The sequence below is a fragment of the Ranitomeya imitator genome, chromosome 1 (assembly GCF_032444005.1).
Source record: "Ranitomeya imitator isolate aRanImi1 chromosome 1, aRanImi1.pri, whole genome shotgun sequence".
Classification (NCBI taxonomy): Eukaryota; Metazoa; Chordata; class Amphibia; order Anura; family Dendrobatidae; genus Ranitomeya; species Ranitomeya imitator.
The window spans coordinates 1,130,929,080-1,130,944,749 of NC_091282.1; the positions used below are offsets into that span (position 1 = coordinate 1,130,929,080).

A 15,670-nucleotide genomic window follows, 5' to 3' on the forward strand; every position below is an offset into this window, starting at 1 on the left:
TGCGTCCGATTTTCGTCAAAAACGACGCACGCGTCGCAAAACGCACGCGTTTTTGCGCGCGTTTGCACGTGCGTCGCGCGTTGCGTCGCCAACGCAGGGCGGCGCAACGCTAGTGTGAACCTAGCCTAACCCGGCTAAGGTTGTTGAAGCAGCTCCTGTTCTTTTAAAAGACATTCCTCCGGGAAAGACCTAGGAGAATTCTGCCCTTGGGACACGAATCCAAGTTGGCCTGCCATGTACGCTTACACAAGTTTACTGAACTGATTGTTCGCCACTTCTGCTGGCCCTCACGGAGCCCCAGCACATGCGCACTGCATTACTTTGCTCTGCCATTGTCAGGGCAGAGAAATACGCCTGTGTGGGAGCGCGGTGCCGAGGAGACTGTGTGGGTGACGTAGGACATGTCATCCACACAAAGAACCGGAGGAGGACAGCATCGCAAGAATAAGGGAGCAATAAACCACTTACTATTTAGATTGGCATCTGCTATTCTTCCTCCTATAGCAGCGCAGAATCAACCCTTTTGTTTTTTCCATGACCTATGCTCCATTCTTCTATTCATGGCAGTGATCTTAGGCAGAACTGTACATGAGCCTTCTCCGTGGACTACAAAAAAACCCCACATGACTGGTATCAGGATGCTTTACTGTTGGCATGACAAAATGAAAGTGACACAGTGCTGGAATCAGTGTCTCTGCCCGACATTATGCTTCTCCCAGATTACGTGACAAAAACCTGGTGACAGATTCCCTTTAAAAGGGCTGCTCAGGCTGATAATACTGATGAGAGGAGGTACCCTCACTGATTGGGTGTTATTAGCTCCTGGTAGTAGAAAGATGTAAATCGCCCAGTGTCACTCAATGTGTAATGGAAGTTTTTGAGAACTGCAGCTCTGATCCCATAGAAGTGACTAGGTGCCAAGTAGCATTTCTTAGAAATGGCTGCAGCGTAGAGCAGCACTATCCCACTGATCACATCTGACTTCTGCTGGAGCTGAGAACGGCTGATCGGTGGAGGTGTCGGATCCTTACTGACCTGATAATGATAGCCCATCCTGATGACAGGACATCACTATCAGAAGTGCCCATCATAAACACCTTTAAAGGGAACCTGTCACCCCCAAAATCAAAGGTGAGGTAAGCCCACCGGCATCAGGGGCTAATCTACAGCATTCTGTAATGCTGTAGATAAGCCCCCGATGTATACTGAAAGATGAGAAAAAGAGGTTAGATTATACTCACCTGGGGCGGGGGGGGGGGGGGGGGGGTGACAGGTTCCCTTTAAAGTCACTTACATCCTTTTACTGCTCCCATTCACAATTTGCGATTTCTTGAAGCCACTTTTTTTTGGTCTTGTAGCATTCGCTGACATTTTTTGCTCAAAGTTCTTGAAAATGGCACTCATGGTTCATGAGCTGGATGCAAAGTCAAATTGCTATTTTTCAGCACCAGAAATGACAAATACTTTAAAGGGAACCCGTCACCAGATTTCTGGCTTATAAACCCTGCTCATCAGCTTGAAGATCATACGAATGCGGTTCCTGCAACCCCTTTATGTCCTCAGACTAGACGTGCCCCTGCATACCTTAGAAAAAGGGTTTTATCCTTGCCCTGCGCTGTGAGTAAATTGTGCGGCCCGGTCCGATAGGCGAATTCACATTGTGATCAGCGCCGCCCCGATCCCTTTGACGTCGCCTCTTATAAGTGCATGGAAGTGGATGACGTCTCGCGCCTGGTTGGCCTCCGATTCCGCTGCGCTGGAGGCCTCGGGGCGCCTGTTGTGAAGGGAACGGGGCGACACCGATCGGACCGCACAATCTGCATACAATGCGGGACAAGTATCACACCCTTATTAGGAGGTCTGCGGGGGCGCGACTGAGGAGAACCCCATTCTTATCATCTTACGGATAATGTGCAGGGTTCATAAGCCAAAAAATGGTGTCAGGATCCCTTTAAATAGTCGCAGAAACCTTACAGCGGGTGGCGGGGAAGGGGGTGTAAGTTTGAGATGCGTCCAAAATATGCGACATTTGGGAAAAATATGCATTTTAGGAATCTGACAAACATTTAGATAAAAAAAAAAGGTTTTTTTAGGAGATAGTGAAAAAAAAAAAAGAAGACAAATGAAAAAGTGGCGCAAAACATCTACGGAGCAAGAAGTAAATTATCAAGCCAAATGTCTCCCGAAACCTGAAGACACAAAAGAGAATAGTAAAACCAAAAACACTCAGTTTGAAAAAAATGTTGCAGTAATCCGCAAGTGCTAGTAAAAGATGTAAAAAACAGGGTATTTGGTTGATACGTTTTTTGCAAAAAATGTATACTAAGCTGCTCTACCAATCTTCACGGTATACCCTTATCAGAGCAGTCCTAACTAATGTATGCAATCCCTATCTGATGTATTTAAAAACCTGATCATCTGTATATAACCTGTGTGAACAGGGTTCAGAGAGGAAAAAATCCATGTGTGCATACAGGGTAGAACAGCTATTGTGCAGATAGCCCAAGAGGAGTGGTGGAACTCCCCAGTCTTGTAGACACAAGAGAACAATTATGGAAACAGAAACACATGGGCTACTTGCACAGTGAACAAGTATCAACCAAATACCCTGTTTTTTACATCTTTTACTAGCACTTGCGGATTACTGCAACATTTTTTTCAAACTGAGTGTTTTTGGTTTTACTATTCTCTTTTGTGTCTTCAGGTTTCTTGGTGGTGTGTGAACATGATCATACAGACTTGTTCACTGTGCAAGTAGCCCATGTGTTTCTGTTTCCATAATTGTTCTCTTGTGTCTACAAGACTGGGGAGTTCCACCACTCCTCTTGGGCTATCTGCACAAAAGCTGTTCTACCCTGTATGCACACATGGATTTTTCCTCTCTGAACCCTGTTCACACAGGTTATATACAGATGATCAGGTTTTTAAATACATCAGATAGGGATTGCATACATTAGTTAGGACTGCTCTGATAAGGGTATACCGTGAAGATTGGTAGAGCAGCTTAGTATACATTTTTTGCAAAAAACGTATCAACCAAATACCCTGTTTTTTACATCTTTTACTAGCACTTGCGGATTACTGCAACATTTTTTTCAAACTGAGTGTTTTTGGTTTTACTATTCTCTTTTGTGTCTTCAGGTTTCTTGGTGGTGTGTGAACATGATCATACAGACTTGTTCACTGTGCAAGTAGCCCATGTGTTTCTGTCTCCCGAAACCTGATGACACCGTCCAGAGGGGCTCCACAATGGCTGCCCCCCATCACATACACCTCCAGCATTATCCCACGGACCCTGTACGGCTGTCTGTAGTGCGCAGACTCCGGTCTGGTGACCGCCTGCAGCGCTCCGAAGCACAAACACTGCAGCAACATGTGTAGAACATGTCTGAAGTCTGCGTTATATTGACACCGCGCCCAGCCAATCAATAAAAAGGTGTGGCAAGTAAACTAATATTCTGACCCAATCATATTCATGCAATACCCTGTGGGCGGGGTCATGTTTTCAGCAGTAAGCCAATCAGATCATTGCCTCTCTGCTTGGAGAGGCATTACCTCTCTACCCCTTCAGCCAATCCCACGCGTTATTGGAGACATCGCTGTGTGATTGACAGGCTGATGTCTGTCGACATGCTGTGAGCTTAGACAAGAAGGAGGCGGTGACTCTCTCCTAGTAATATTGACACCTCCGCCATCCAATAAGCTTTCCGGTTTTTATGTCCACGCCCACCTTCCGCATCCTGCGAGCCAATGAGCGTTTAGCGTGTAACTAACGTCGGAGAATCGAGGGGGAAGAGAAAAGAATAGAGAGGCTGAGAGTGTGAAAGAAAGAATCTGGACGTTTTGCGGGAGCGGGTGGGAACTGGACTCGGATGGAAATATCACCGATAGCGGCGCAGGGTGTGAACCGGAGGCGACAGCGGTTAAAAGGCAGCGGACGTAGAGAGGAGATCGGATCCGGAGCCCCGCGGTCTTCTCCGGCCCGGTGAGTGCACACAGCGGGGGGCAGCGCAGCCTGCACGGTACAGCGGTCCGCGGAGCTCGCACATGCGGGGGTCACTGATAACTACCTGTATGTGACCTGCCACCAGCACAGGGGGCAGCACTGAGCACACGGTACAGCAGTCACCGGTCCCAGGAGCTCGCACACTAATGCTGCAGGCGGGGGTCACTGATAACTACCTGTGTGTGACCTGCCACCAGCACAGGGGGCAGCACTGAGCACACGGTACAGCAGTCACCGGTCCCAGGAGCTCGCACACTAATGCTGCAGGCGGGGGTCACTGATAACTACCTGTGTGTGACCTGCCACCAGCACAGGGGGCAGCACTGAGCACACGGTACAGCGGTCACCGGTCCCAGGAGCTCGCACACTAATGCTGCAGGCGGGGGTCACTGATAACTACCTGTGTGTGACCCGCCACCAGCACCGGGGGCAGCACTGAGCACAGGGTACAGCGGTCACCGGTCCCAGGAGCTCGCACACTAATGCTGCAGGCGGGGGTCACTGATAACTACCTGTGTGTGACCCGCCACCAGCACAGGGGGCAGCACTGAGCACACGGTACAGCAGTCACCGGTCCCAGGAGCTCGCACACTAATGCTGCAGGCGGGGGTCACTGATAACTACCTGTGTGTGACCTGCCACCAGCACAGGGGGCAGCACTGAGCACACGGTACAGCGGTCACCGGTCCCAGGAGCTCGCACACTAATGCTGCAGGCGGGGGTCACTGATAACTACCTGTGTGTGACCTGCCACCAGCACAGGGGGCAGCACTGAGCACACGGTACAGCGGTCACCGGTCCCCGGAGCTCGCACACTAATGCTGCAGGCGGGGGTCACTGATAACTACCTGTGTGTGACCTGCCACCAGCACAGGGGGCAGCACTGAGCACACGGTACAGCGGTCACCGGTCCCGGAGCTCGCACACTAATGCTGCAGGCGGGGGTCACTGATAACTACCTGTGTGTGACCTGCCACCAGCACAGGGGGCAGCACTGAGCACACGGTACAGCGGTCACTGGTCCCAGGAGCTCGCACACTAATGCTGCAGGCGGGGGTCACTGATAACTACCTGTGTGTGACCTGCCACCAGCACAGGGGGCAGCACTGAGCACACGGTACAGCGGTCACTGGTCCCAGGAGCTCGCACACTAATGCTGCAGGCGGGGGTCACTGATAACTACCTGTGTGTGACCTGCCACCAGCACAGGGGGCAGCACTGAGCACACGGTACAGCGGTCACCGGTCCCCGGAGCTCGCACACTAATGCTGCAGGCGGGGGTCACTGATAACTACCTGTGTGTGACCCGCCACCAGCACAGGGGGCAGCACTGAGCACACGGTACAGCAGTCACCGGTCCAGGAGCTCGCACACTAATGCTGCAGGCGGGGGTCACTGATAACTACCTGTGTGTGACCCGCCACCAGCACCGGGGGCAGCACTGAGCACACGGTACAGCCGTCACTGGTCCCAGGAGCTCGCACACTAATGCTGCAGGCGGGGGTCACTGATAACTACCTGTGTGTGACCCGCCACCAGCACAGGGGGCAGCACTGAGCACACGGTACAGCAGTCACCGGTCCAGGAGCTCGCACACTAATGCTGCAGGCGGGGGTCACTGATAACTACCTGTGTGTGACCTGCCGCCAGCACAGGGGGCAGCACTGAGCACACGGTACAGCAGTCACCGGTCCAGGAGCTCGCACACTAATGCTGCAGGCGGGGGTCACTGATAACTACCTGTGTGTGACCCGCCACCAGCACCGGGGGCAGCACTGAGCACACGGTACAGCCGTCACTGGTCCCAGGAGCTCGCACACTAATGCTGCAGGCGGGGGTCACTGATAACTACCTGTGTGTGACCTGCCACCAGCACCGGGGGCAGCACTGAGCACACGGTACAGCGGTCACCGGTCCCCGGAGCTCGCACACTAATGCTGCAGGCGGGGGTCACTGATAACTACCTGTGTGTGACCCGCCACCAGCACCGGGGGCAGCACTGAGCACACGGTACAGCAGTCACCGGTCCAGGAGCTCGCACACTAATGCTGCAGGCGGGGGTCACTGATAACTACCTGTGTGTGACCTGCCACCAGCACCGGGGGCAGCACTGAGCACACGGTACAGCAGTCACCGGTCCCCGGAGCTCGCACACTAATGCTGCAGGCGGGGGTCACTGATAACTACCTGTGTGTGACCCGCCACCAGCACCGGGGGCAGCACTGAGCACACGGTACAGCAGTCACCGGTCCAGGAGCTCGCACACTAATGCTGCAGGCGGGGGTCACTGATAACTACCTGTGTGTGACCTGCCACCAGCACAGGGGGCAGCACTGAGCACACGGTACAGCAGTCACCGGTCCAGGAGCTCGCACACTAATGCTGCAGGCGGGGGTCACTGATAACTACCTGTATGTGACCTGCCGCCAGCACCGGGGGCAGCACTGAGCACACGGTACAGCAGTCACCGGTCCCAGGAGCTCGCACACTAATGCTGCAGGCGGGGGTCACTGATAACTACCTGTATGTGACCTGCCACCAGCACAGGGGGCAGCACTGAGCACACAGTACAGCGGTCACCGGTCCCAGGAGCTCGCACACTAATGCTGCAGGCGGGGGTCACTGATAACTACCTGTGTGTGACCCGCCACCAGCACCGGGGGCAGCACTGAGCACACGGTACAGCAGTCACCGGTCCAGGAGCTCGCACACTAATGCTGCAGGCGGGGGTCACTGATAACTACCTGTGTGTGACCTGCCACCAGCACAGGGGGCAGCACTGAGCACACGGTACAGCAGTCACCGGTCCAGGAGCTCGCACACTAATGCTGCAGGCGGGGGTCACTGATAACTACCTGTGTGTGACCTGCCACCAGCACAGGGGGGCAGCACTGAGCACACGGTACAGCGGTCACCGGTCCCAGGAGCTCGCACACTAATGCTGCAGGCGGGGGTCACTGATAACTACCTGTATGTGACCTGCCACCAGCACAGGGGGCAGCACTGAGCACACGGTACAGCCGTCACTGGTCCCAGGAGCTCGCACACTAATGCTGCAGGCGGGGGTCACTGATAACTACCTGTGTGTGACCTGCCACCAGCACAGGGGGCAGCACTGAGCACACGGTACAGCAGTCACCGGTCCAGGAGCTCGCACACTAATGCTGCAGGCGGGGGTCACTGATAACTACCTGTGTGTGACCTGCCACCAGCACAGGGGGGCAGCACTGAGCACACGGTACAGCGGTCACCGGTCCCAGGAGCTCGCACACTAATGCTGCAGGCGGGGGTCACTGATAACTACCTGTATGTGACCTGCCACCAGCACAGGGGGCAGCACTGAGCACACGGTACAGCCGTCACTGGTCCCAGGAGCTCGCACACTAATGCTGCAGGCGGGGGTCACTGATAACTACCTGTGTGTGACCTGCCACCAGCACAGGGGGCAGCACTGAGCACACGGTACAGCCGTCACTGGTCCCAGGAGCTCGCACACTAATGCTGCAGGCGGGGGTCACTGATAACTACCTGTATGTGACCCGCCACCAGCACAGGGGGCAGCACTGAGCACACGGTACAGCGGTCACCGGTCCGCGGAGCTCGCACATGCGGGGGTCACTGATAACTACCTGTGTGTGACCCGCCACCAGCACAGGGGGCAGCACTGAGCACACAGTACAGCGGTCACCGGTCCCAGGCGCTCGCACACTAATGCTGCAGGCGGGGGTCACTGATAACTACCTGTGTGTGACCTGCCACCAGCACAGGGGGCAGCACTGAGCACACGGTACAGCGGTCACTGGTCCCAGGCGCTCGCACACTAATGCTGCAGGCGGGGGTCACTGATAACTACCTGTATGTGACCCGCCACCAGCACAGGGGGCAGCACTGAGCACACAGTACAGCGGTCACCGGTCCCAGGAGCTCGCACACTAATGCTGCAGGCGGGGGTCACTGATAACTACCTGTGTGTGACCTGCCACCAGCACAGGGGGCAGCACTGAGCACACGGTACAGCGGTCACCGGTCCCAGGAGCTCGCACACTAATGCTGCAGGCGGGGGTCACTGATAACTACCTGTGTGTGACCTGCCACCAGCACAGGGGGCAGCACTGAGCACACGGTACAGCGGTCACTGGTCCCAGGCGCTCGCACACTAATGCTGCAGGCGGGGGTCACTGATAACTACCTGTGTGTGACCTGCCACCAGCACAGGGGGGCAGCACTGAGCACACAGTACAGCGGTCACCGGTCCCAGGAGCTCGCACACTAATGCTGCAGGCGGGGGTCACTGATAACTACCTGTGTGTGACCTGCCACCAGCACAGGGGGCAGCACTGAGCACACGGTACAGCGGTCACCGGTCCCAGGAGCTCGCACACTAATGCTGCAGGCGGGGGTCACTGATAACTACCTGTGTGTGACCCGCCACCAGCACAGGGGGCAGCACTGAGCACACAGTACAGCGGTCACTGGTCCCCGGAGCTCGCACACTAATGCTGCAGGCGGGGGTCACTGATAACTACCTGTGTGTGACCCGCCACCAGCACAGGGGGCAGCACTGAGCACACGGTACAGCTGTCACCGGCCCCAGGAGCTCGCACACTAATGCTGCAGGCGGGGGTCACTGATAACTACCTGTGTGTGACCTGCCACCAGCACAGGGGGCAGCACTGAGCACACGGTACAGCGGTCACCGGTCCCAGGAGCTCGCACACTAATGCTGCAGGCGGGGGTCACTGATAACTACCTGTGTGTGACCCGCCACCAGCACAGGGGGCAGCACTGAGCACACGGTACAGCTGTCACCGGCCCCAGGAGCTCGCACACTAATGCTGCAGGCGGGGGTCACTGATAACTACCTGTATGTGACCTGCCACCAGCACAGGGGGCAGCACTGAGCACACGGTACAGCAGTCACCGGTCCCAGGAGCTCGCACACTAATGCTGCAGGCGGGGGTCACTGATAACTACCTGTATGTGACCTGCCACCAGCACAGGGGGCAGCACTAAGCACACGGTACAGCCGTCACTGGTCCCAGGAGCTCGCACACTAATGCTGCAGGCGGGGGTCACTGATAACTACCTGTATGTGACCCGCCACCAGCACAGGGGGCAGCACTGAGCACACGGTACAGCCGTCACTGGTCCCAGGAGCTCGCACACTAATGCTGCAGGCGGGGGTCACTGATAACTACCTGTATGTGACCCGCCACCAGCACAGGGGGCAGCACTGAGCACACGGTACAGCGGTCACCGGTCCCAGGAGCTCGCACACTAATGCTGCAGGCGGGGGTCACTGATAACTACCTGTGTGTGACCTGCCACCAGCACAGGGGGCAGCACTGAGCACACGGTACAGCCGTCACTGGTCCCAGGAGCTCGCACACTAATGCTGCAGGCGGGGGTCACTGATAACTACCTGTGTGTGACCTGCCACCAGCACAGGGGGCAGCACTGAGCACACGGTACAGCGGTCACCGGTCCCAGGAGCTCGCACACTAATGCTGCAGGCGGGGGTCACTGATAACTACCTGTGTGTGACCCGCCACCAGCACAGGGGGCAGCACTGAGCACACGGTACAGAGGTCACTGGTCCCAGGAGCTCGCACACTAATGCTGCAGGCGGGGGTCACTGATAACTACCTGTGTGTGACCCGCCACCAGCACAGGGGGCAGCACTGAGCACACGGTACAGCAGTCACCGGTCCCAGGAGCTCGCACACTAATGCTGCAGGCGGGGGTCACTGATAACTACCTGTGTGTGACCTGCCACCAGCACAGGGGGCAGCACTGAGCACACGGTACAGCGGTCACCGGTCCCAGGAGCTCGCACACTAATGCTGCAGGCGGGGGTCACTGATAACTACCTGTGTGTGACCTGCCACCAGCACAGGGGGCAGCACTGAGCACACGGTACAGCGGTCACCGGTCCCCGGAGCTCGCACACTAATGCTGCAGGCGGGGGTCACTGATAACTACCTGTGTGTGACCTGCCACCAGCACAGGGGGCAGCACTGAGCACACGGTACAGCGGTCACTGGTCCCAGGAGCTCGCACACTAATGCTGCAGGCGGGGGTCACTGATAACTACCTGTGTGTGACCTGCCACCAGCACAGGGGGCAGCACTGAGCACACGGTACAGCGGTCACTGGTCCCAGGAGCTCGCACACTAATGCTGCAGGCGGGGGTCACTGATAACTACCTGTGTGTGACCTGCCACCAGCACAGGGGGCAGCACTGAGCACACGGTACAGCGGTCACTGGTCCCAGGAGCTCGCACACTAATGCTGCAGGCGGGGGTCACTGATAACTACCTGTGTGTGACCTGCCACCAGCACAGGGGGCAGCACTGAGCACACGGTACAGCGGTCACCGGTCCCCGGAGCTCGCACACTAATGCTGCAGGCGGGGGTCACTGATAACTACCTGTGTGTGACCCGCCACCAGCACAGGGGGCAGCACTGAGCACACGGTACAGCGGTCACCGGTCCAGGAGCTCGCACACTAATGCTGCAGGCGGGGGTCACTGATAACTACCTGTGTGTGACCCGCCACCAGCACCGGGGGCAGCACTGAGCACACGGTACAGCCGTCACTGGTCCCAGGAGCTCGCACACTAATGCTGCAGGCGGGGGTCACTGATAACTACCTGTGTGTGACCCGCCACCAGCACAGGGGGCAGCACTGAGCACACGGTACAGCAGTCACCGGTCCAGGAGCTCGCACACTAATGCTGCAGGCGGGGGTCACTGATAACTACCTGTATGTGACCTGCCGCCAGCACAGGGGGCAGCACTGAGCACACGGTACAGCAGTCACCGGTCCAGGAGCTCGCACACTAATGCTGCAGGCGGGGGTCACTGATAACTACCTGTGTGTGACCCGCCACCAGCACCGGGGGCAGCACTGAGCACACGGTACAGCCGTCACTGGTCCCAGGAGCTCGCACACTAATGCTGCAGGCGGGGGTCACTGATAACTACCTGTGTGTGACCTGCCACCAGCACCGGGGGCAGCACTGAGCACACGGTACAGCGGTCACCGGTCCCCGGAGCTCGCACACTAATGCTGCAGGCGGGGGTCACTGATAACTACCTGTGTGTGACCCGCCACCAGCACCGGGGGCAGCACTGAGCACACGGTACAGCAGTCACCGGTCCAGGAGCTCGCACACTAATGCTGCAGGCGGGGGTCACTGATAACTACCTGTGTGTGACCTGCCACCAGCACCGGGGGCAGCACTGAGCACACGGTACAGCAGTCACCGGTCCCCGGAGCTCGCACACTAATGCTGCAGGCGGGGGTCACTGATAACTACCTGTGTGTGACCCGCCACCAGCACCGGGGGCAGCACTGAGCACACGGTACAGCAGTCACCGGTCCAGGAGCTCGCACACTAATGCTGCAGGCGGGGGTCACTGATAACTACCTGTGTGTGACCTGCCACCAGCACAGGGGGCAGCACTGAGCACACGGTACAGCAGTCACCGGTCCAGGAGCTCGCACACTAATGCTGCAGGCGGGGGTCACTGATAACTACCTGTATGTGACCTGCCGCCAGCACAGGGGGCAGCACTGGGCACACAGTACAGCGGTCACCGGTCCCAGGAGCTCGCACACTAATGCTGCAGGCGGGGGTCACTGATAACTACCTGTGTGTGACCCGCCACCAGCACCGGGGGCAGCACTGAGCACACGGTACAGCAGTCACCGGTCCAGGAGCTCGCACACTAATGCTGCAGGCGGGGGTCACTGATAACTACCTGTGTGTGACCTGCCACCAGCACAGGGGGCAGCACTGAGCACACGGTACAGCAGTCACCGGTCCAGGAGCTCGCACACTAATGCTGCAGGCGGGGGTCACTGATAACTACCTGTGTGTGACCTGCCACCAGCACAGGGGGGCAGCACTGAGCACACGGTACAGCGGTCACCGGTCCCAGGAGCTCGCACACTAATGCTGCAGGCGGGGGTCACTGATAACTACCTGTATGTGACCTGCCACCAGCACAGGGGGCAGCACTGAGCACACGGTACAGCCGTCACTGGTCCCAGGAGCTCGCACACTAATGCTGCAGGCGGGGGTCACTGATAACTACCTGTGTGTGACCTGCCACCAGCACAGGGGGCAGCACTGAGCACACGGTACAGCAGTCACCGGTCCAGGAGCTCGCACACTAATGCTGCAGGCGGGGGTCACTGATAACTACCTGTGTGTGACCTGCCACCAGCACAGGGGGGCAGCACTGAGCACACGGTACAGCGGTCACCGGTCCCAGGAGCTCGCACACTAATGCTGCAGGCGGGGGTCACTGATAACTACCTGTATGTGACCTGCCACCAGCACAGGGGGCAGCACTGAGCACACGGTACAGCCGTCACTGGTCCCAGGAGCTCGCACACTAATGCTGCAGGCGGGGGTCACTGATAACTACCTGTGTGTGACCTGCCACCAGCACAGGGGGCAGCACTGAGCACACGGTACAGCCGTCACTGGTCCCAGGAGCTCGCACACTAATGCTGCAGGCGGGGGTCACTGATAACTACCTGTATGTGACCCGCCACCAGCACAGGGGGCAGCACTGAGCACACGGTACAGCGGTCACCGGTCCGCGGAGCTCGCACATGCGGGGGTCACTGATAACTACCTGTGTGTGACCCGCCACCAGCACAGGGGGCAGCACTGAGCACACAGTACAGCGGTCACCGGTCCCAGGCGCTCGCACACTAATGCTGCAGGCGGGGGTCACTGATAACTACCTGTGTGTGACCTGCCACCAGCACAGGGGGCAGCACTGAGCACACGGTACAGCGGTCACTGGTCCCAGGCGCTCGCACACTAATGCTGCAGGCGGGGGTCACTGATAACTACCTGTATGTGACCCGCCACCAGCACAGGGGGCAGCACTGAGCACACAGTACAGTGGTCACCGGTCCCAGGAGCTCGCACACTAATGCTGCAGGCGGGGGTCACTGATAACTACCTGTGTGTGACCCGCCACCAGCACAGGGGGCAGCACTGAGCACACAGTACAGCAGTCACCGGTCCCAGGCGCTCGCACACTAATGCTGCAGGCGGGGGTCACTGATAACTACCTGTGTGTGACCTGCCACCAGCACAGGGGGGCAGCACTGAGCACACAGTACAGCGGTCACCGGTCCCAGGAGCTCGCACACTAATGCTGCAGGCGGGGGTCACTGATAACTACCTGTGTGTGACCTGCCACCAGCACAGGGGGCAGCACTGAGCACACGGTACAGCGGTCACCGGTCCCAGGCGCTCGCACACTAATGCTGCAGGCGGGGGTCACTGATAACTACCTGTGTGTGACCTGCCACCAGCACAGGGGGGCAGCACTGAGCACACAGTACAGCGGTCACCGGTCCCAGGAGCTCGCACACTAATGCTGCAGGCGGGGGTCACTGATAACTACCTGTGTGTGACCTGCCACCAGCACAGGGGGCAGCACTGAGCACACGGTACAGCGGTCACCGGTCCCAGGAGCTCGCACACTAATGCTGCAGGCGGGGGTCACTGATAACTACCTGTGTGTGACCCGCCACCAGCACAGGGGGCAGCACTGAGCACACGGTACAGCGGTCACTGGTCCCCGGAGCTCGCACACTAATGCTGCAGGCGGGGGTCACTGATAACTACCTGTGTGTGACCTGCCACCAGCACAGGGGGCAGCACTGAGCACACAGTACAGCGGTCACCGGTCCCAGGAGCTCGCACACTAATGCTGCAGGCGGGGGTCACTGATAACTACCTGTGTGTGACCTGCCACCAGCACAGGGGGCAGCACTGAGCACACAGTTCAGTGGTCACCGGTCCCAGGAGCTCGCACACTAATGCGGGGGTCACTGATAACTACCTGTGTGTGACCCGCCACCAGCACAGGGGGCAGCACTGAGCACACGGTACAGCTGTCACCGGCCCCAGGAGCTCGCACACTAATGCTGCAGGCGGGGGTCACTGATAACTACCTGTGTGTGACCTGCCACCAGCACAGGGGGCAGCACTGAGCACACGGTACAGCTGTCACCGGCCCCAGGAGCTCGCACACTAATGCTGCAGGCGGGGGTCACTGATAACTACCTGTATGTGACCTGCCACCAGCACAGGGGGCAGCACTGAGCACACGGTACAGCAGTCACCGGTCCCAGGAGCTCGCACACTAATGCTGCAGGCGGGGGTCACTGATAACTACCTGTATGTGACCTGCCACCAGCACAGGGGGCAGCACTAAGCACACGGTACAGCCGTCACTGGTCCCAGGAGCTCGCACACTAATGCTGCAGGCGGGGGTCACTGATAACTACCTGTATGTGACCCGCCACCAGCACAGGGGGCAGCACTGAGCACACGGTACAGCCGTCACTGGTCCCAGGAGCTCGCACACTAATGCTGCAGGCGGGGGTCACTGATAACTACCTGTATGTGACCCGCCACCAGCACAGGGGGCAGCACTGAGCACACGGTACAGCGGTCACCGGTCCCAGGAGCTCGCACACTAATGCTGCAGGCGGGGGTCACTGATAACTACCTGTGTGTGACCTGCCACCAGCACAGGGGGCAGCACTGAGCACACGGTACAGCCGTCACTGGTCCCAGGAGCTCGCACACTAATGCTGCAGGCGGGGGTCACTGATAACTACCTGTATGTGACCCGCCACCAGCACAGGGGGCAGCACTGAGCACACGGTACAGCCGTCACCGGTCCCCGGAGCTCGCACACTAATGCTGCAGGCGGGGGTCACTGATAACTACCTGTGTGTGACCTGCCACCAGCACAGGGGGCAGCACTGAGCACACGGTACAGCCGTCACTGGTCCCAGGAGCTCGCACACTAATGCTGCAGGCGGGGGTCACTGATAACTACCTGTGTGTGACCTGCCACCAGCACAGGGGGCAGCACTGAGCACACGGTACAGTGGTCACCGGTCCCCGGAGCTCGCACACTAATGCTGCAGGCGGGGGTCACTGATAACTACCTGTATGTGACCTGCCACCAGCACAGGGGGCAGCACTGAGCACACAGTACAGTGGTCACCGGTCCCAGGAGCTCGCACACTAATGCTGCAGGCGGGGGTCACTGATAACTACCTGTATGTGACCTGCCACCAGCACAGGGGGCAGCACTGAGCACACGGTACAGTGGTCACCGGTCCCCGGAGCTCGCACACTAATGCTGCAGGCGGGGGTCACTGATAACTACCTGTATGTGACCTGCCACCAGCACAGGGGGCAGCACTGAGCACACAGTACAGTGGTCACCGGTCCCAGGAGCTCGCACACTAATGCTGCAGGCGGGGGTCACTGATAACTACCTGTGTGTGACCTGCCACCAGCACAGGGGGCAGCACTGAGCACACGGTACAGTGGTCACCGGTCCCCGGAGCTCGCACACTAATGCTGCAGGCGGGGGTCACTGATAACTACCTGTATGTGACCTGCCACCAGCACAGGGGGCAGCACTGAGCACACAGTACAGTGGTCACCGGTCCAGGAGCTCGCACACTAATGCTGCAGGCGGGGGTCACTGATAACTACCTGTATGTGACCTGCCACCAGCACAGGGGGCAGCACTGAGCACCCAGTACAGTGGTCACCGGTCCAGGAGCTCGCACACTAATGCTGCAGGCGGGGGTCACTGATA

The 15,670-nt window shown here is 58.3% G+C and overlaps 1 protein-coding gene across 2 annotated transcripts in view; it reads left to right on the forward strand.

Annotated features, from left to right (window-relative positions):
• Positions 1–3,767: 3,767 nt before the first annotated feature.
• FRYL (FRY like transcription coactivator) overlaps positions 3,768–15,670 on the forward strand; it is a 409,884-nt gene continuing 397,981 nt past the window's right edge. For both annotated transcript variants that reach the window (XM_069744494.1, XM_069744495.1), the window contains exon 1: positions 3,768–3,985. The gene's annotated coding sequence lies outside the window, so the exon portion shown is untranslated. The remainder of the gene's footprint in view (positions 3,986–15,670) is intronic.